The sequence below is a fragment of the Nuphar pumila genome, chromosome 8, assembly GCF_984573655.1.
Source record: "Nuphar pumila chromosome 8, dmNupPumi1.hap1.1, whole genome shotgun sequence".
In the NCBI taxonomy this organism is placed as follows: Eukaryota; Viridiplantae; Streptophyta; class Magnoliopsida; order Nymphaeales; family Nymphaeaceae; genus Nuphar; species Nuphar pumila.
In genome coordinates, this window is record NC_143256.1 from 29,526,291 (window position 1) to 29,548,472 (window position 22,182).

General features: G+C 36.5%; 1 non-coding gene across 1 annotated transcript; it reads left to right on the forward strand.

Annotated features, from left to right (window-relative positions):
• The first annotated feature begins 21,098 nt into the window (after positions 1-21,098).
• TRNAT-UGU (transfer RNA threonine (anticodon UGU)) lies at positions 21,099-21,170 on the forward strand. The gene has a single exon. It is a non-coding gene; the product is annotated as a tRNA-Thr (tRNA).
• Positions 21,171-22,182: the final 1,012 nt, after the last annotated feature.

Here is a 22,182-nt window from a genome sequence, read left to right on the forward strand (position 1 = left end):
AAACATTGCAAAGAACAAAAATATTTTACTACCATATCTACTCTAGTTACAGTAGTGAAAGCTTTCACTGTGCTAGAGGTAATCAAACACAACATGTGATAGCAAAAAGGAAAAAGACATCATGAGTATTTATCAAACATCTTACCTTTGTTCATGTAATTCTACCAAAGCCAAGGACCAAAACAATATTCCAGTGCTCTGCAATGTACTTGACTATTGTGCCCAATAGTAAAGGTTCAGATGATACAGGCCTTCCTGTACCTTAGTGATGGTATCCATGATCAAAACTTAAAGGTTGTTGGTAAAAAGGTGTCTGGACAACAGATCGCCTGAATTGTTCATATGAGTCTGCATACATCATTGCAGGACATGGCCAATGCATATAGACAGCATCACAAGATGCTTGATTCAGATTAATCATGTCAAATTGGTTCATAATAGGATTGGGAGTTATGTAATTGACAGGGTTATGGGTTCTTGGCACCTGGCTCAATTATGGAGGCTCATTGTCATACACAAATGCGGGTTGAAAGTTCTGCATATTAAATGGGTCAATGCCAAATGTCTGAGCATATACAAGGCACTTAGTGTACTTGCGATAACTATGATCATGATCCAGATCAAACCTATTTTTTTTTAATCTGTGAAAATGGCCACTTTGCTACCAGCATCTTTATTATTGATGGACTTCTTTAGGCCACATGTGAAACTTCTACAATTTTCATTTTCATCCCCTCCATTGCTCAATTTCTTTAAGCAAAATACCCTACTTTTGAAGAGATTCAGTAATAACCTTAAAGTCCTCTTCCTGATCGGATCTGTGAGACCCAGCAACAATTCTCGGTGAATGATCCTTATAACATGATTTTGTGTTGAATGGAGGAAAAGGGGGGGGGGTGTTATGCTATATGACATGACCTGATGAAGAGTATGCCAGCAAAATATTCAAAATAATTGTACTTCAAACAACCTAACTGAAAAACATGTATTGAATATAAAAAAAAAAACTATAGAAACAACACCATATGGTGTAATTTTCTTTGCTGCAGAGGTAACCGCAGGACCACTATCTGTATTACGCCATTCACCACTACCCCTTTTTATCCTGCTCACAACAGGGAACCTAAACATAGAGCAACTTAAGCCTCAGGGCAACTCAGCTGTCTCGCAGAGGTTTGGAAACTATCAACCGCAAAGCAGGAAAGGGATGAGATCCATTGCATAGAAGGGTTTCTTAGTGAAACCATAGGGTTTCGTTGTGAAATATATATAACGACTTATTCCAAATCCACAGTAGATATTGATTTAACTATTCACAGGTAAATCCAGAGAGGCATTTGCAATATAGCAGATGCATATGGCAAATATGGAGATGACACTGTAATGAGATTCAGGAAGGGAAAGTGTATGTATATGTTAAAAAGAGAATATAAGGAGAAGGTAGAGCATATACTGTAATGAATATTTTGGAAATGAAAGGACATATACATGATGAGATAAAGTATAAACATAAAGCCCATAGTAGAGAAGCATATGTTTATGCTACTGTAAAACATAAAACCAATACTGTAACGAGATTCAAGGAATGACAGCCAAGGCAAACATACTAATGGTATTGAACCAAACAGAAATGCACATAGATGCAATGATAATGCCAAACTCAGGTGATACATGATGCAATGATGCCGTATAATAAGAAAAAAAAGAATGGAATAGAGTGCAAGGCACATTGTGCAGAAGATGGTAATTGATGCCAGGTGATGCTGTCACAAAATCAATGCAAGCGCAGCCACCATACTATTCATTCGATTGATTAGAATGTAGGAGAGCAAAAGATGATGTGATTAAATGTGAAATCGGAAGATGTGGGGAAGACATGAAGCAGAAGGAATGTAAAATAATGAAATAAGATGAAAATGTGCAGATGTGGATGCTCAAGGACATAATGCAAAGTAATGCGGTGAAAAGCAAGATTGCATCAGATGTAATTGAGATGCAAAAGACCTAATGAATTAATTGCAAGATGGAAATACAGATGAGGCCAGATGCACAGGGTGATGCAAATGCAAAACATAACGAATTCACCAACTGAAATACGCAGGTCGATGATGAAAGAAAGAACAAAAATATGATGGGTGCAAGAAAGAAATGCTAACATGTAATGAACCGATGTTGCAGAGGATGAAATATGATACGCAGGATGAATGAATAATGATGGATGCTATAAAGAATCATAATACATGAATTAACAATGAAAGAGATGTAACCCAGATAGGGTAAAATTATATTGCAAAATGCACATCGATGCTGCCATAGGCAGATCGATGTTGCTTCAACAGAGGAGAGATAGAAACAGAAAAGAAAACCCCAAAAGAAATAGAGGAAGAAGGCGGTCCTTACTATAGATTGGCAGGCTGAGAGGAGAAAGATATTTCTTCTGGATGCCGCCACTGCAGTGGTTGGGCTTCTTCAATCGGTTGAGGAGAGGAAAAACCAGAGGGAGAAGGAAAGGGGAAAGAGAAGGAGAAAGCAGAGGGGAAATTAGAGATGAGAGGGATGCATGGATGAGAGGGAAGGGGTGAGAACGAATCAATTGAGATGTAAAGGGGGAGAGGTGAAAAGTGGATGAGAGGGATCGACCTCCTTCGGTTGTTTTTACAACAGAAGGTCGTTAGGCCTATTTCAACAAGGGTCCTTATTTTCTTGAAAATTTTCAAAAAGTCTATCTTGTTTTCAAAGCTTTTCCAAAAGGAGGGTAAAGACATTCTCTGAAAGTTTTTTTTTTATATTTTTGAAAAGAAAAACCTAAAAACATGATAAAGGGGATTCAGATAAAATTTTATAAAATATTTTGCTTTAAAATTTGAGGTTTTTATGAAAAATAGTTTTCTAAAATAACAAAATTAATTTTAGAAATTGAGTTTCAAAAACAGATCTGAATCCGAGATTTTGAAGAGATATTCGAGTTTGGATCTCGAATTGAGGAAAAAGGGGAGTGGATCTAAATGGATATCGAATCTGGATGAAATGTCTTAACTATTCAAAAAATTGATTTTGTATTTTAAAATTTTGAAAACAGGAGAATCTAGCTCAGAATAGGATTTGGATATTTGATCAGGATCCAAAATTGGGTCAGATGTAGGAAATGAAATTGGATTTCGGATCTTTAATCAGTGAATCCGAGAAGTGAATGAAAATTGACATAATTGCCCTTCTGAATATCTTAGAAGGTGAATGCTAGGGGTCAAAAGGGAATTTTTGAATTTTTTAAAAAAATTGGGGTGTTCACAGATGTGCATGAAATAATAAAATTCATAGGCATGTGCATAAGTGTACACGTATTCAAGTTGCATGCAAGCTTTCATGAAATATATATTTTAATTAAACATGTGAATATTCAAGTAATGGTGCATGTGCCAAACACATCAAATTAATGTATGCACATGCATAAGATGGGGTCTTGCAATAATGCTTTGATTCAACGTAGTATATCTAATACCGGAAAGTAAAACATATTATTCTTTACATGCAAAGGCTGAATATATTATGGATAGCAAAACTGAAAAAAAATTACAAGTATAACTGCAAGTTCATAGGCTAGTTCAACCTTCCCTTGTGCATCAATTTAGCATACAGTCACGTGTGAATTTTGTAAGTATTCTTAACACATATTTGGAACACATACTTACAAAACTTTCAAAATTTTAAAATACACATCACATCATTTTTAATTTTTTTTTTAAGAACCAACTACACCCAGCCGACCCAGTTGGCTGGGGTTCGGTTCAGGCCCAGCTGGACCCAACCAGCTGGGTTTGATTTAGACAGACCTGGCAGGGGACTGCCAGGTCCATCCGCAAACTGGTCTGGGCCCGACATGGCTTGGCATGCCCAGCCGAGCCACTCGGCTGAGCTGCCTGTTGGGTCTGGTTCAGCCCGACCAGACCTAGCCTGGCAGGGCATGGCACGTTAGGTCAGATTCGGCTGGCCTCACCGCCAACCCACCAAGGGTCTAAAAATATACTTATACATTATTTTCTTTTTGAAAACATAGAAAGTTTTTTTTTCAACAATACTATGAACCAATAAGCCACCAACACAGATTTTCCATGAACACACATGAAGATAAAATATTATAGCATGGGTTTATGTGTATCCGACATTCAAAACATGGATCATCCATGGAGATCGATCATACCATAATATCAACACTTAACAAATTATTTATACCGTCAAACACATGCATTTTTGGAGTAAAATTGCACGTGTACAGAATTTTTTTGTCTCTTCCCCCATGGATTTTCTCAAAAACATCACATGGAAAATCTTATTCATGTTCTTTTTCTCATCCGAAACAAGAGAGAAACTCGTACCATGAATCTAAAATGAAGAAAACGATGGTAGAAGGTGGATGGATGGCTGGAGAAGATTGAATCTTCCCTTCTTCTTCTTCTTCTTCTTCTTCTTCTTCTTCTTCTTCTTCTTCTTCTTCTTCTTCTTCTTCTTCTTCTTCTCTTTCCCCTCTTTCTCTCTTTCTCTCTCTCTCTTCTCTTTGTTCCCTTTCTTTATCTCTCTCTCTTCTCTCGTATTTTTTTTGTTTTGTTATATATAAAAAGGGTGAGAGGGAGTGACGCCCCCCCTTCTCCAGCCCTCTTTAGATGGCTGGAGAATTGGTTTCAAAAATTGAAACTCTCCCTTGTTTTCAAATTTTTTTTTTTGAAACTCCTCAAAAGTTGACTTTTCAAAATTTTATAAAAAATAACTCTTAGTCTTCTCAAACCTTCTTATATGATTCTAGTTAAGTCTAGGGCCTCTACCAAGGATCCTAAACAAACATTAAAATAAATTTTTGGAATTAAATTAAATTAATTATTTAATAATAAATATTAAATAAATTTCTAGAAGTTTTCAAAAATTATCAAATCAACCTAGGAGGCTTCTTAACATTAATAAACCCCAATTTAAAGGTCTTTGATGAATTTAAAGTTAGAAAAATCATTGGGCATGGATTTGAATCTGGATTCAAATCCAATATCCAAATCCAACTCAAAAATCTAAATGGGTCTTGGGCTGGATCAAATCCAAATTAATATGGGTCTTGGCTAGAGTCCAAATCCATATTAATTTGGATCCCATTCATCAGATCCAGTCCTGATCCAAGTCTGGATCCGAACTGACAAACTGCTCAATTTTTAAAAAAATATGATTTTTGGGCCAACCGAAACTCGAATTCAAGAACGTAAAATATCGTTGAGCACATAATTCTGAGATGCATCCAATGACATATTACACAAATATCAAATTCTGAATTTTGCCCAAAAATAACCTGAATTTTGCTTGAATTTAAAGGTCGAAAATAAAACTTTTTCTCACATTTCGATTGGCTCGTTTAGACCTAGAAAATGAGACCTGGGTTAAACCCAGACTCAAAAACTTTGGTCTAGAAATCAAGGCTCAAACAAATTTTCTCCCAGACTTAGCCAATTTTTCGAGAATCTCAAATTTAACTAAGTGTGAAAATATGTGACATTACATCCCTACCCCCTTAAAAGAATCTTGTCCACGAAATTAAAACGTACCAAAAAGATGTGGGTAGTGCTGATGCATGTCTGCTTTAGGCTCCCAAGTGCACTTGTCCAGCCCGTGATGCTGTCAGTGCACCTTCACAAATGGAATCATCCTACTACGTAGTGTTTTCTCCTGACGATACACAATCTCCACTGGCCTCTCCTTTGTTGTCAAGTCAAGTTGTACCTCGATCGCCTCATAGTGAATCACATGTGAGGGGTCAGATACATACTTCTTTAACATCGAGACATGAAAAACATCATAGATCTGCGAAAACTGAGGAGGAAGTGCCACCTGATACGCAGTCTCCCCAATGTGCTCAAGAATCTCAAAGGGTCCCACATTGTAAATACCCCAAATTTTCCTCGTTCATTTTCAAACATCCCCTTTTCAGAATATGTCAATCCCTTTAGAAGTCTAACCCTAAGTATATCCTAGTTTAGGTGTCATTTCGTCTGTTTTGTCAGCAAAATTACCATTTTACCCTTAAGTCACCTCAGATTGTTGTCAGTCAGAGTCAACCAAGCTCATTTTAAGTTCAGAATAGTTAGAATATCTGTCATTTCTAGTTTTCCTAAGCTCACGATGAGAAAATCCTATTCATTTCAGACCATTTCAGCTAAAATTAGTTTATTTCTCGAGAAATAAACTCAATTCTAGCTCGAATTCTAGTCCATTGTTCCCGAGTCAATTTCAGTCAATCTCATTCTTCTGAGTCTAGCTTGAGCTCACCAGGAGTTCAAGTGATCCAATTGCAATTTAAATTCCATTTCCACAGTCTTGGAGTTCATTTTAGTCCATTTCAGCTGAAAGTGAGCTAAATCTAGTCGACCCAGCTAGTGTTTGAGCTCTAAATTTAGTTTATCTCAGTATGACTGACCTTCATTTTAGCTCAAACATATTGCAGTCTCATTACCCACTTCACTCCAGTGTTCATTTCTCACCATTTCTCTAAGAATTTGGTTATTTCTCGATCATCCAATCTAGGAGTTTAGTCGAGTCAGCGTCTTTTTAGTTCCTTTGAGTTTAGGAACCCTATGTTTCAGTTTAAACCAGTTCAAACATTATTCTCCAGTGTTACTCCATGCCCTGTAGGGGCAAAATCATTTCTCGGTCATTTTGTTAAAAACATCATTTTTATCATTTTTCAAGCTGGTGTAAGTGTCAATATGGGCTCAGATCGATTCCTTTCTTGAAATTTTAGATATATCTAAGATCCAATTCACATTTGGATCGGATCCAATATCGGATTTGATGTTCAATTATCAATTCTCATCCTCGGACAGGAATTGACAATTTTTTGTCTCTGCCAGGGGTCTGGGACTTCAAATCCCTCATCCAGGGTTTGCATTTTGCATGTCATTTTGTGTCATTTTATATTATTTCGTATCATTTTATGTCATTTCATGTCATTTTATTGCATTTCATGTCATTGCATGTCATTTTTGAGATCCAACACTCTTGTTTTCAAAATATCAAATCCAGAGTCGATTTTAAAACCTCTCTTTCGAAATCAATTTCAAAAACCTGGGTTTTAAATACACATTTTCGCTTTATATTTCTTATTTCAAAAATAGTTTCTTTAGAAAAACAATCTGGATTCATTTTAAACCTGATTTTCAATTCAAATTCAAATTTTTACAACTTTCTTCAAGTGGGGCCCACCCTGCAGTGGGCGTCAAACACTAATTTCTCCATCTTTATTCAATTTCATTTCATTCCATGTTTTGTCCATTTCAAAAATAAATAAATAAATCATGAATTTAGGTGTCTTTTTTAAGCTTTTTAAAAATATAGTTTTTAACCCTTTTATTTTCAAGTTTTAAAATCATTTTTGAAAAATCAAATGGGGCCCACATTAGGTGGAGCCACATTTGAAGGTGTTTAGGTTAGTCTAGGTTAGTTAGAGTTTTAATTAAGTTAAAAGTTTTGAAAAGTCAAAGTTTAATTGATTTTAAAAGTCCACTCTTATTTTGGCATTTTAACCTTGGTTTTTAACTTCTATTTAGGGTTTTAAAAACCAAATGTGGGCCCACATAGGTGGAGCCATATTTGAGAATTTTTAAAGTTTAATTAGGAGTCAATTAGATTAGTTTGTTAGAGTTTTAATTAGTTAGAATTTTTATAAATTTCTATGGTGAATTTCTATTTTTCTTTAATCCAACAACATCACCTGTGTTTCTTGAACCGACAGGCACAGTTCTGGGCCAGGGTCAACTTTCCGTGGTGATTTCTCCCTAACTGGGAATTTTATCGATAATCCGTAAAAATCCACTGATTTGTCTGCATGTCTATTTTCTATGGTGTATTTTTTATAAATTTTCACTATTGATTTCTATTTTCTTGAAGACCGCAATCGGAGTCTGCGTTTCTTGATTGATAGTCTTGATTTGAACCATGATTCATATTGCTGGAATGATTCCTCCCTCACCAAAGATCTTATTTCCGATATGTAAAAGGGGTTTTTTTTTTGTTATCTCTAGTATGTCTCTAGAAAATTTTATAAATTTTGATGGTCGTTTGCTATATTTCCGTGAACCCGAAACCGAATATATCTTTATTGCATCGTTATGCATAAGCCGAAATCAAGTACATATTGCCAGAGTTGTATCTCTCTAACTAAAGATCGTATTCTAGATCTATAAAATAGGTTAACTTTATTAATTTGTCTAGTTTATCTTTGTCAAATTTCATAAATTTTCATGGCTGTTTAATATCCGATTCTAGTTTAACACTGTGACAGGTACGAAACTGCAAGTAAAATTGCATATTTTTCCCTTTTTTTATTTAATATTCATATTCAAAATAATCTCAAAAATATATTTTTCAATTGAATTTTAATTTTAGGGTTATTATAAGTGTTCTTGTCAATTTTTATGAATTGTTTAATTCATTTGATGAGTTATTTAGTTATTTCATAAAAACAGGATGTCCGCGGAGTCCTAATTCAACTGAAACACTGACAAAAATCAATATTTTTCTAATATTTCATTTTTTCATAAAAAACTTTATATTTTTAGGATTTGAACATGTTCATAATCATGTCAAGGTGCTCTCCACCCGATTTGGTGTTGTTTTGAATCCATTTGATCCCTGGATTAAGCGTATTACAAAAATCTTTTCTGAAAAAACTCTGTTTTGCAATAAATGTCAATTTTCAAGGGTATTTTGGTCATTTTCCCCCAAATTCTGAATTTCTAAGTTGTTTATTCTATTTATTCATTTAGTTCTGCATCATCTTTTATTGTGTTTATTTCAGGAAAGCATCGAAAAAGGCTTATATCCGGATAAATCCCTCAATTTTTAGATATTGTTGGATAAATCCAAAAAAGCCAACATTTTTGCTACTAACATGTTTGCTAATTTTGCAGGAAAACTCAAGATTATATTTTCTTTTATTTCTCTCTTTTCTCTCCTTTATTTTATTTCAATTATTGATATAAAATATAATTGTAATATTGGAATGAGAATTTATTTTTTTTCTTAGATTAGGATTGCATTTGCATATAGTTTATTTTTAATATTTATTATGATGAATGATGATTCATGCATATTTTAAATCCACCATGATCAACACGAATGACACATGCACCTGCTTCTAGGGAGTTGATAAACTCAATGGATTTCGTATTTGTGGCCATAGTCAAAATATGAATAAAACTCAGATTTATCTTCTTCTAAGTTACAAACGACCTACACTCTTAGGCTATTTTCAGAAATCATTGCATATTTTCAAAGTTTTCCAAATATTTTTCCTTTTAGAATCAAATGAGATATATTCAATACATATTCGTGGCCATAGTTAGGGATATCTAGTGAGTTTATTTCATCTAAATTCTATAAGGCATAAAACTTCTTTTATAAATAACTTTCTCAAATTCTTCAGAAAATATTTTCACAAACTGCATCCATGCATCATCCGGGTCTAGATTGCATCATGAAAAGAGTTCATAGGGCCACACACCCATGCTTGTTGAGTTATTTCACAAATTCCATCTCAGAAAAATCATTTTTCTCAAAGCTACCCGGTTTTTCCTTAAAATCGATTTTTAAGGTTTTGCCCCTTTTCCAAGTACTTTTCTAAGCCCAATTCACGATTTTCAAGTTTTCTTTTCCTCAAAAGTGTTTTCCCAAGTATGAAAAATGATTTTTCAATCATCCCTTTTTCAAAAAAAATCAAATATTTAAAGCATACATCATGTTTTCAATCTGTATTTCTTCCAAAGTTCATAGCACATGCCTGATTCTCCGTGCACTTAGGAATAGAATAACAATTTAGACAGTTGAGCAAAGCAAAGCATAAGATTGATCCTTGGTTCGATTACCCCTGGTCATGGCGTCAGGAATGGTTGAACTTTGTACCGACAGGCGAGTCCCATTCTATGAAATTTTCCCGCATTTTAAAACAGAGGCGAGTTATTTTCAAAAAAAAATCAAAAGGTCAGTTTGACTTGCAAAAATAAAATTTTGTTATGATAACAGGTTTGGCAACCATGATTGGACCTGTCTTCGCCTGATCAATCTAGTGTTTTGCTCTATTCAACTTGTCAAAATTGTGTTCTACAATGTCAACACTATTTCATGTGAACCTAGGAGCCAAGAATCAAACTCAGCTGACATGGATTGCATATAGACTTAGGCATGGTTTGGTAGGACCAATTGAGGAGGCATTATTCATGCTCACATAGACTTAGGTCTCATACAATCCTCCTCAATCTAGGATCTGATTGAAAACATTGTTTGCTTCTAAAAAAAATCAAAATTCTACTTCTCTAGGTCATCATATTTCAAAAACAACCCCACCTACTTTTACCTAGCCACCACGTTGTTGGGCTTTCTTTCAGAACCATAGTTCGAGACAAAGCCTCACAATTGGGCCACCTATTTGGGTTAAACCTCCCTGCCATGTACTGAGGTCCATAGTTTAAAGTATATCAGCAGAGGCCCAAGGATGTTGGAAAACACGAGCTTAGAACTGAAAAAACTATTTTTATACCACGTATATCGAGTTTTGGCTCGAGTATATTGGTATAGCATGATCGGACACAAACGATCTGAGCCTTAGAGTTAGGATTAGAGTCCTACAGTTATTTCAAAATTTGTGCATCTAGAGTCAGCCTTTTAGGGAATGTTGTATGCGCATACTTGTTTGTGCAGGATGTAATGTGAATGTATCTTAGCTATTTTTTATTATTTTCTCTTTATTTTTCTTATATTTTTCAATGATTTTATAAAACCTTGGATGATTTTTCCAAGAAAATCCTCTACTTTTCTTCAAAACTCTAAGCAATGTTTCTTTTCCTTCCTTTCATCTGGATCTCAAATTTCAGCCTTATTTTGATTCTGCCTGCAGCTTTCAAAAATTGGGTATTTTTTCAAGTCTTGTCCTGATTTTCCTCTTTATTTTTCAATCTATCATGATGGCATTCAGTCAGCTTGATTCAGTAGTTTATGAGGGTCATATCTCTTATGAGCGAACTCTGAACACCGGACCTTTCCTTCCCCGGTGGTATTATTCCTATCTCAAAAACTTCTCTCGTATGTTCCCGGACCATCTAAGCGACTGCAGATTAGAGCTGGTAGTGACAGTTGGCAAGCAGATCGTCAATGGCAATTTGATTCAAGCACTGGCAGAGCAGTGGAATTTATGCACCTGTATCTTTTGGTTCCCGTGGGGAGAGATGACTCTACTACTAGACAAATTTTCAGAGATTATGGGTCTACCTGAGCCAGCTAGTCAGCCAGAAGATCCATTAGAGTATCAGTTTTTTATCAACATCAAGGGACTTGACCCCTGAGACGCTTTAGCCTGGATGACTGGACGCAGATCCAGGCCACTAATATAAGTATATAAGAGTCATTATGTCGACTTGTTTTAGCTATACTGACAGTATGGGGCATTTGAAGAAGTTGGCTTTTTATCCCGAGCAGCGTAAGAAAAGATTCAACATGCAATGGTTTTGTGCACAGTAAGACTAGCCTTCTTTCATGACGGACAGAACTACGTTGACATCAGAACAATGCAACTTTTACGAAGGTAGGGAAATCGGCAGACCAACTATCTCTCGATCGCCATGGCCGTACTTGCCTTCTTGTACCGTGGATTGACCTGCTTCACGCTCAAAGATTCGATCTTAGTGCAAGGGTGCATCTACGCATTGCAGTCTCGGTTCTTTCGACATGTGCCAACTCGAGCAAATTCTTTCAGATATAACGACAATGAGCCACTACCTATTCCCCGATACAGATTCTTGATCGAGAACCTCCATGAAAAAGAAATCATGTGAGATTACTTCGACCGTCGAGAGTCACCCCCTCGATACACTTATGTGCATGGCAAGCGACTCAAGTTACTCAAACTGTTCTTCTCCATCTATTACCAACCAGAGCGATGCATCGGGAAGTTCTTGCAGAGACAGAAGCGTATTGATACTCGAATGTTATCAAGCATTGTGCCAAAGTTTGATCTAAAGTATGTTCAGTGGTCCAAAACATACCACTCTACTAAATATAGTTGGGGTTCTCTTGTTGTCCTTACTGTTTTTCCTGGTCCTCGAGTGTCCTCTGATTATCTTGAGTAGTGGCAGATTGTTTGTCCACCCTCTTCATGTCAAGTTTATCATCAATAAAATCATTTCCTTTCAACAGTTTTTATTCTATCATGGCTTGACGATCTCGCCTAGATAATAAGGCATATCTTAGTTGTTCACTTCCTTTCATTAAGAATGGCAACGCAATTGTCGCAATTCCAATGATGACCCAATCCCTGGTAATGGGATATCCTTCAAATTATCAACTTGATTCTCACCGAATATTTTTTCTCTATTTATTTCCATCCAAATCTTCATCCTCAAATTCTAACCATCCACCTCATTATGCAGAGAGCATCGGTATTCTCGAGTGGTTCAGACCAGATCAGGCAAGAAGACTGCATTATCTCAGTATATCACTTAGAGCAACAGTAGCAAGCAAGAGATGAATTTTCCAAGATCTGCTAAAGGACAGAGTCGGACTGATTGGGATGACACCAATCCCGCTACATATCAGTTGTTTAAGAAAATGATGATTAAAATAATGTCTGAGCAAGCTGAAGCCAGTTCCAGAAAGGCTCTCGTCGAGAAGCAGGCACCTGTCACCTTCTCCATGCCCTAAGTGACCGGTCGATTTTACGACACGATTTAAGGAGCAAAGGCGTCCTTTGACCTTCAGTCACTCAGAGTTAGGGAGGTCGAGGTCACCTATTGAGGTGCCTCAGCTACTGCAATAGTGTGGAGTACAATCTGTTACCTATGGGAGGTTTTCTCTCGGCCACAGGCCACTCATATGAGGTTTACTCGGTCTATAGGTATCCCGGTTATCACATAACATAGAATAATAAACGTCGGCAGTATTTTTTATAGAATGCGAGGTTCCTTTGCATACCCGAAGGAGTAAGCAAGATAGAACAATAAAACTAACATGCTAACTACTGACTATTAGTTTATGTTCTCTATCGTAGTTCAATCCTTAATTGTTCAGTTGCTTAATTGCTTAAATGTTTAATTTCACTGTTCAAAGCATGCTAGCTACTTGTAATGTTGTTTACTGCTTCTTGCTTATAGTTGCACTTGTTTAAATATTGCAAATATTTTTAAATGTTTCATCATGTTAGATTTACTTGTGCTTTATATTGAATAACCATGTTGATTGTTCCACATCATGCTATTACTGCTTATGTTTTTCATAAATGGATAGTTGTGGATTGTATCTCACTAACTTGCAAGAGTACTGACCCTATTTTATGAGGATGCAGGTGGTGGTTGCTAGTGGTGCGATGGCATCAGATGTGCAGCGAAGAATTGAACCCATACTTTGGACTTTTGTGATCTTGGCAGTTGGTTTTGGGAGACATTTTGTAAAGGAAATGATGTATAATTTCTTTCTGTCTAATTTTGTAAACCAATGGTAATGAAATGTTTCTTCGTGTTGTTCATCCTATAACCTGCTCAGAATTTTTAACTGATTTCTCTTATGGTTTTTTGCCTTCGCAATATTTCAAATAAAACAATTTCTCAAAAAATCTAAGGATTTTTCAAGTTGGGATTTTGAGGCGTTACAGCCACCCTCAACTGGTTTCTCCTTCCCCTTTTCTCTCCCCTCTCACTCGGTTTATCGATGACCACCACCCTAGTTGGTGGTGCTGCCTTCTCAACTTTCCTCTTTCCTCCTTAGCTCCACCTCCACCACCCATAATTGGTGGTGTTTTCTTGCTCAACCACCAGCTTCTGTAGCCCTTCTTCTCCCTCTCTCTTGATTTTTTTGGGCAAGCAAACAGGTTGTCGCTTGTTGCTCCACTACAGCCACCCCTTTTTGCGCCCTCTCCCTTGCTCCACCATTGCAGCCACCACTCCACCACCGTTGCCACCTCAACTAGTGTCACCATGCGCCACCACCCTCACTACCCAACTGCAACCTTCATCGCCGCTTCACCCACCTCTCACTGCCATCTCTGGTGAGCAGATAAACCCGATGCCATTGTCATCAATATCGTTGCCACTCGCCTATTTTTCCACCTCTACTGGAGAGGGTATGACTCAGCCCAGCCCCGCACCCTCACTCCCTCTTCTTAATTTTTAAGAACCACCCTCTTTCTCTCACCACATTATCATACATTGGTTCACATCACCTCGGTTTGTGGGCCCACATATCGATGCAAGACCTGATCAGGCACCCACACTAGACATTTTCGACAAACGCGTGCACACTCGCTTCGTTCATCACTCGTGCATCGAGGTAGAACTTTATACCAAATGCTCATAAATTTATAGTGTGAAAAGATTTTTTTAGCATGTGTTATTTTACATTAAAATATGTTGCATTGGTAATTAATTTTAAATAAATTATATTTCCTTGCTTTCATGAATTTATGAATAATTTATATTTTATTTCATATACATGACATACGAGCGAATCTTATTTAAAATGTCTTGCATGCATTGATTTATGAATAAATTATATTTACATGTTTTTCATATTTTAATATTTGCATGTTATAAATTACATGAAATCAAACTTTGCATGTATTATTTAATGTTCACATGCAATGGTTTACATAAAATTTGGCTTCTTATGTATTATTTGATATTTGCATGCAATAGTATAATTCACATGTATTGTTTCATGCTCGCATGCAGTAGTTTATGTAAAATTATAGTTTGCATGTATTATTTCATGCTCTGATGCAATAATATAGTTGACATGTATTGTTTCATGCTTGCATGCAATAGTTTATGTAAAATTATTGTTCACATATATTGTTTCATGCTCAGATACAATAGTTTACGTAAAATTATGGATCACATGTGATAAACATTTAGCTCAACCATAAAGCTGGGGTTTGCGAAACCCTTTAGGCTATGTTTGTACAAAACTATGTAAAACCCATGAATTATGATATGCTTGCATGAGAAAATCACGACTCAAGAAGGAGCCAAGGTTTGAGGAACCTCTGTAGTGCAATTTGAGCATATTGTTGTGTATAGCATATGATCTATATTGGAAACCATGAATTTAATTATGATTTGCTCGTATGCATGATGCGATAATTGGGATCCCCTTTCATAGGCGAAGTGCTCATAAGGGCTAAAAGCGCCAAAGCAATTCTGAATAATGAATGATACATGCATACATACACCGTAATGCTCACAAATTTTTAGGATTATAAATAAACTATTTTAGCATAATTAATGATATTAATTATGATTAATTGTTATTATCAAAATATTTATCAATAATATTATGGTATTTACTAAAGTTATTAAATCATTAAATCTCGGATATATGACACCGTTTATTTTTATCTGGGAAATTTTAGGGGGAATCTGGGTATCGAAGGAATTACTAAATTATTAATTTTCATATTCTTGAGTAATGAAAAATTCATAATTTATGATATTCAAGAATATAATAGCATTCACATCTAAAGTTCAAAGAAAACAAAAGTGATTTCGTCGAAATTAGAGTTTACATGAACTCAAAGCATGCCCGAGAACACCGAGGGCAAAATCATAATATTGAAAGTCTATTTTATGATTTTCAAGCACATGATTTGAGAGTTTCTTCTCATCCAGCTCCTCGCGAATGAAACAATAATAAACTTGAGATAAATTAAAGCGACCCTTTCGTAAATCCAAGCAATCTTTTCGTAGGAGTTTTCCCCCAATTGTGTTGGAAGATCGAATTGATTATAGAAACATGAGTTTAATTAGTCAATTTATTAGTGAATGTTCGTATAAAAAATCCAAGAAGAATGTTTTGATTTCATCAAAATCGAAGTTGAAATGAATTCAAAACATGCTCGGCAAGTTCTAAGGGCATAAAGGTAATTTCAATAGCTGTCAAGGATCGTGGTGACCCGAGGGTCAATTTTGTCTAAGCCCCTATTGATCAAGCCGGGTTAACTTTATAAAATTGTTTTTGGCAGTATCTACTTCTGAAAAACCTCATTTTTTAAACTTAAAAGTATCCATTTGATGTAAATGGTAATTTAGAAAAGGCTATAGGATTAGTTAGGAATTAGTTAGCACCTAACTACAACTAAACTACAGCTAAAATCTAACGGAAGTTGGATTTTTCCTGGATCATTAAGACTGGACCACTATGAAACCCACTCCCGCGCATGTGGTTTTAGCCCCTTGTATTTTGTATTTAACAAGTGTTAAGCATGAGCTTAACACTTGTGATAAGTTTGGGTAGACATACGGTTATCACTTAACACCCTCCTAATAACCAAAATATCCCTCTCTCCCCTATAAATAGGGGCCCTCTCCTCCCATTTGAGGCATTCCAGCCTCTCCTCCTCTCTCGCTTAGCACTTGAGTTAAGACCCAACCGAGTCACGGTTTATGTTTTACTCGTTTTCGAACCCAAACTCGATAAAAAAATCAGTCTAGACCGAATCATTAGGTTGGAAGTCGATCTGAACCAGTTCACTCGGCCCATTTAAGTCTCCTTTTATTGTTTATGTGTTTGGAAGTATGCAGCTTTGTTTTGGAGAGAACGTACATAACTTCAATAAAAATGAGACTGAGTCTGCCGGTTACTTTCTCAACGTCATTCTTCCAAACAGCCATCACTGTGAGGCAATTAGGTCAACAAACAGAATGAGCAGCTTGCTGTTTGGTTAAAAAATTGAGCTACAAGCCAGCTTGTTTAGGTAAATGAGCTGAGCACGACCAAGGAAAGCTCGGCTTGGCTCAGCTGATATTAGCTTGTTTTACATATTATATATTTATATATTATATATTATATATTTATATATTATATACTTTAAATGCATGTATGTTTTATATATGTATTATACATATATTATATATATTTTATACCTTATCAAGATTTTAAAAAACCTTAAAAACATTTTTTCTAAAAAACGAGCCAGCTCATGATCGGCTCTCACATGTACATAATTCTAATTTTTTTTTATTTTATTTATATTTATGTTACAACAACAACTACGCCTTCATCCCAAAACAATTGGGGTCAGCGATATGAACCAAAAAAGAAATTCATTTTGGGTCTTCCACATGAATCCTTTTCCTCCAATCATTTCTATCCAACGCCATGTCCTTGGTGAGGTTCAAAGCATTCATATCCTTTCCTATCATCTCCATCCAAGTCTTCCTAGGCCTACCCCGACCTCTTTTAACTAATATATTTTCCCATTTCTCCAACCTTCTAACTGGAGCATCATTAGGCCTTCGCCGAATATGTCCAAACCACCGTAAACGATTCTCTCGCATCTTATTTTCAATGGGTGCAATACCTACCTTCTTACGTATCTCTTCGTTCCGAATCTTATCTTTTATTGTATTTCCACACATCCATCTAAGCATCCGCATCTCAGCTACACTCATTTTTTGAATATGATGTCTCTTAGCAGCCCAACATTCCGTACCATATAGTAAAGCGGGTCTAATAGTCGTCCTATAAAACTTTTCCTTCAACCGCAATGGCATTCTACGATCGCACAGCACTCCAGTAGCACTTTTCCATTTCATCCACCCAACCTTTATCCTATGATTTACATCTCCATCAATTTCTCCATACTTTTGAATGATGGATCCCAAATATTTGAAATAATCATTCACCGGTATATCTTGCTCACCAAGCTTCACTACACTCCCATCACTACTTCGTTGCTTACTAAACCGACATTCCATATATTCAGTCTTACTCTTACTCAACTTAAAACCTCTAGCTTCCAATGTCTGTCTCCATAATTCTATCTTAGCATTAACCCCAGCTCTAGACTCATCAATCAAAACAATATCATCAGCAAACAACATACACCACGGTACATTTTCTTGAATTGATCTTGTAAGCTCATCCATCACTATCGCAAATAGGAAAGGGCTTAAAGCAGATCCTTGATGTAACCCAACCGTTATCAGAAAATTGGTTGACACCCCTCCACAAGTGCGGACATTGGTTACTACTCCTTCATACATATCTTTAATTATACTAATGTACTTGAGAGAAACACCTTTCTTCATCATTGTCCACCAGAGAACGTCCCTAGGTACTCTATCGTATGCCTTCTCTAAATCAATAAAAACCATATGCAAATCTTTGTTCCTCTCTCTATATCTTTCAATAAGTTGTCTAAGAAGATGTATAGCTTCCATAGTTGATCTTCCAGGCATAAAACCAAATTGATTCTCCGATATCATGACAACCTTCCTCAACCTAGACTCAATCACCCTCTCCCAAAGTTTCATAGTATGACTCATGAGTTTTATACCACGATAGTTTGTGCAATCTTGTATATCACCCTTATTCTTATATAAAGGCACCAAAGTACTCTTCCTCCACTCATTAGGCATCTTATTTGTTCGCCAAATCAAGTTAAAAAGATTTGTCAACCATTCTAAACCTTTCTCTCCCAAGCATTTCCAAGCCTCGATAGGTATACCATCTGGGCCAACTGCCCTTCTTGATTTCATTTTCTTCAAAGCCTCTGCAATTTCTTTCTTTTGAATCTTGCGCATGAAGTCACGATTTATCTCATGAAAAGGAATGGAGAAGTCTCCAAGATCTTGAGCATGACTATCATTAAATAGCTTATCAAAATAATCTTTCCATCTCTCCTTAATCTCCTCATCTTTGACTAAAACCCTTTGCGTTTCATCTTTGATACATCTAACCATACCCAAATCCTTCGATTTCCTATCTCTCATCTTTGCAAGCCTATAAATATCCTTCTCGCCTTCTTTGGTATCCAACTTGTCATAAACCTCCTTATATACCTTAGCCCTCGCGTTTCGAACAACTTTTTTAGCTTCCTTCTTTGCTATCATATACTTCTCCAAATTCTCATTATCACGACTCTTACTTAGATTTCTATAACACTCTCTTTTAACCTTAATAGCTAATTTGACATCCTCATTCCACCATGATGTATCCTTACCTAGTGGTGCACCGCCTTTAGACTCACCCAATACCTCCTTAGCTACCTTTCTCATACCACCCACTATCTTATTCCACATTGATTCTGAATCCTCCTCGAGACACCAATCAACTTCCTTAACTACCTGCTCTACAAACATTCCTTGTTTAGCTCCTTTCAGTGCCCACCACTTAATTCTAGGATCTATCCTATGTCTATCCCTTTTGCGGCATTGTCTAATTCTAAGATCTAAAATTAAGACTCTATGTTGTGTAGCTACACTTTCTCCTGGTATAACCTTACAATCGATGCAACAACCCCTATCTCTCTTTCTAAGTAGGAAAAAAATCTATCTGACTCGTATTAACCCCACTTTTAAATGTTACTAGGTGAGACTCCCTCTTCCTAAACCAGGTGTTTGCTAAGATCATATCATAGGACAAACAAAAATCTAAAATCCTTTCTCCACTTTCATTTCTTTCTCCTATACCATAGCCTCCATGGATATTCTCAAATCCATCCCTACTAATGCCTACATGTCCATTAAGGTCACCGCCGATGAAAAGCTTTTCTCCATAAGATGTCTCTTGTACTACTTCATCTAAATCTTCCCAAAATTGATGCTTAATGGAATCATCTAAACCTACTTGAGGTGCATAAACACTAATAATATTAATAATATCCGTACCTAATACTAATTTAATAAGTAAAATTCTATCACCCTTCCTACAGACCTCAACTACATTATCTATAAACTGACGACTCATAACAATCCCTACTCCATTCCTATTCCTATTTATTCCTGTATACCAAATCTTATATCCCCAAGGTTCTATCACTTTAGTTTTCTCACCTACCCATTTGGTCTCTTGAAGACATAAAATATCAATCTTTCTCCTACACATAACATCTACTAACTCTACCAACTTACCAGTTAAAGAGCCTATGTTCCAAGTGGCTAACCTAATTTTATGGTCTTGGACTAACTTCTTTACCCCCACCCGTCCAACAAAGTGAGGGAACCCTTGCCTATTTGACACCACACCCGGGCGCCGGTGTGACGCGTCGCTTCTGGGCGACGACCTAGCAACCCTTGCACTTTTATTTATATTTATGTTATGAGACCAAAAATAAAAAAAATGGCAAGAGAAATGTATATAGACAGAAGAAATAAGGGTGTGGAAAAGAAGACGGGGATTCTCTACAATGACACTCATAAAGCTTGGCTCGTGACGAGCTCATGAGCCAAGCACGAGCAAGCATGTACCCTTAATGAACTGAGCCCGAAAAGCCTAAGCTCAGCTCGTTGGGCTGGTTTACAGCCCTAGAGGCAACTGACTCAACCAGGTCCAAACCCAGCCTGATGTACTTGAGAAACATAGATAATGCTTGATGGACTTGGACAGTTATACGGTAATAACCTGACCCGCATCAGTGTGCACTAAATAATGGCTCAAAGTTTGACTGAGACCAAAAAAATTGTTGATCCGTTAATATCTGGACTTACACTTGATGGTAACCTAAAACCATGATAACTTTATAAAGACACTTTTGGTCTCCCAACCATTTACGAGAATCCAACTTGGATCGTCTGAACTAGATCCGTATTTGGAGCATGAGACCAATTGGACTAGAGTTTAAATCGTGCTGATTAATTATGAATTTTCTATATCAAGTGTTTCTATTTGTTAAGATCCATTGCCCAGTAATGAAGTTTCAAATTGATTAACTAAAGCAGAGAAAGGCGTCCGTTTTGTCCTATTATTTTTTTACTAAAAATACGAGAAAGGTTGCCTTATTTGACTTAAAACTGAATCATATACCCATTCAAAATAACCAAGACCTATCTTGTTCTGATCTAATTCAAGCATGGGTTTGGTTTTGATCTTAAGAACAGCCTCGTTGGTCCCAACCTAGACCCCTCAAATTTAATGTGAATGAAAATGCACCTAATCTAGGTGCAACAAGGTCTTATTTAGATCCTAAGAACGTGTATAGCTTGGCCTCGACTAGAACCCACTTGACTCCTAATCATACTTGCGCCAGCCCATTAATCGCGAACTTCATCAAGAAATAATAAATTAAGCGGGAATAATAAAACGAACCAGCCCCTATAGCTCAGTGGTAGAGCGTCAGTCTTGTAAACTGAAGGTCCGTAGTTCGATCCTGCGTGGGGGCAACTCTTCTTTGAAACTCATTTTTTTTTTTCCACCCTCTACCTTTTGCTATTGGCAGTGGCACATGATGGCCACGTGCCTTTCTAACTGCATACCAGCCAAGCATGTCCTTCTAAGTTTTTTTTTTTTTCTTCTCTTTCTTGCTTTATATGTTCATTTTATTTTGGATGGAAAAACAGCCAATGACAAGGTGGCTGCTATTTGGATCCCTACTTGTGCAGAACGAGATAGATTTAAGGGTGCTTCTTATTTAGATGCTGACTTGTGCAGAGAGAGAGAGAGAGAGAATTTTTACTAACAAGTTGTGTTGATCTATCACATTTAAGTAGATAAAATAGATGCATCTGAACACAACCTTAAGGGCTTCTTGAGTGCACCCACTTTTTCAAAAAGGTAAAGAAAAGTGCTCTGGGGAAGTACAAGACAGATTCCTAGCTTATACCATGCTTTTTTGAAGTGGACACACCCAAAGACCAACTTAGGGTCATTCGTGACAATGAGTAGATGACTCTATAGTGCATAGTTTTACTGAATCTTATTGGAAGTGATACTAGCGTCTTTACTTCGATGTGGCATTGCATATGGCTTTGTTTAGAACGTTTTTGATTACTTACTTTCGCCAGAATAAGCCCAGTAACTGAATGACATCGCCTACTCACATGTTTGTGGGCTGGAAGAATTGAAGTCTCTGGTACTGCTTTTTTTGCCCAATTCTGTTCTTTTTGAACTAGTAGTTCCCAGCATATCTAAGAATTGAAACTGGCACCTTTCATAACGTTAAGTTTCCATCCTTTCTAAAAATATATGCCTGTTACAATTCTGGCAATTGCAACTGATACCTTTTCATAACATATGGATGATCTTAGCTAGCAGAACTGCAGGATTCCAAGCATTCTGTAACATATCAAATAAGGACAAGTGGAGGACGCCACCTTTATTTTTGTTGCTTGAAGTAAGCTTCTGTTTAGTATCTTGAAAGAAAGTAAAGAACACTTTTTAGTAAACTTTCTACAG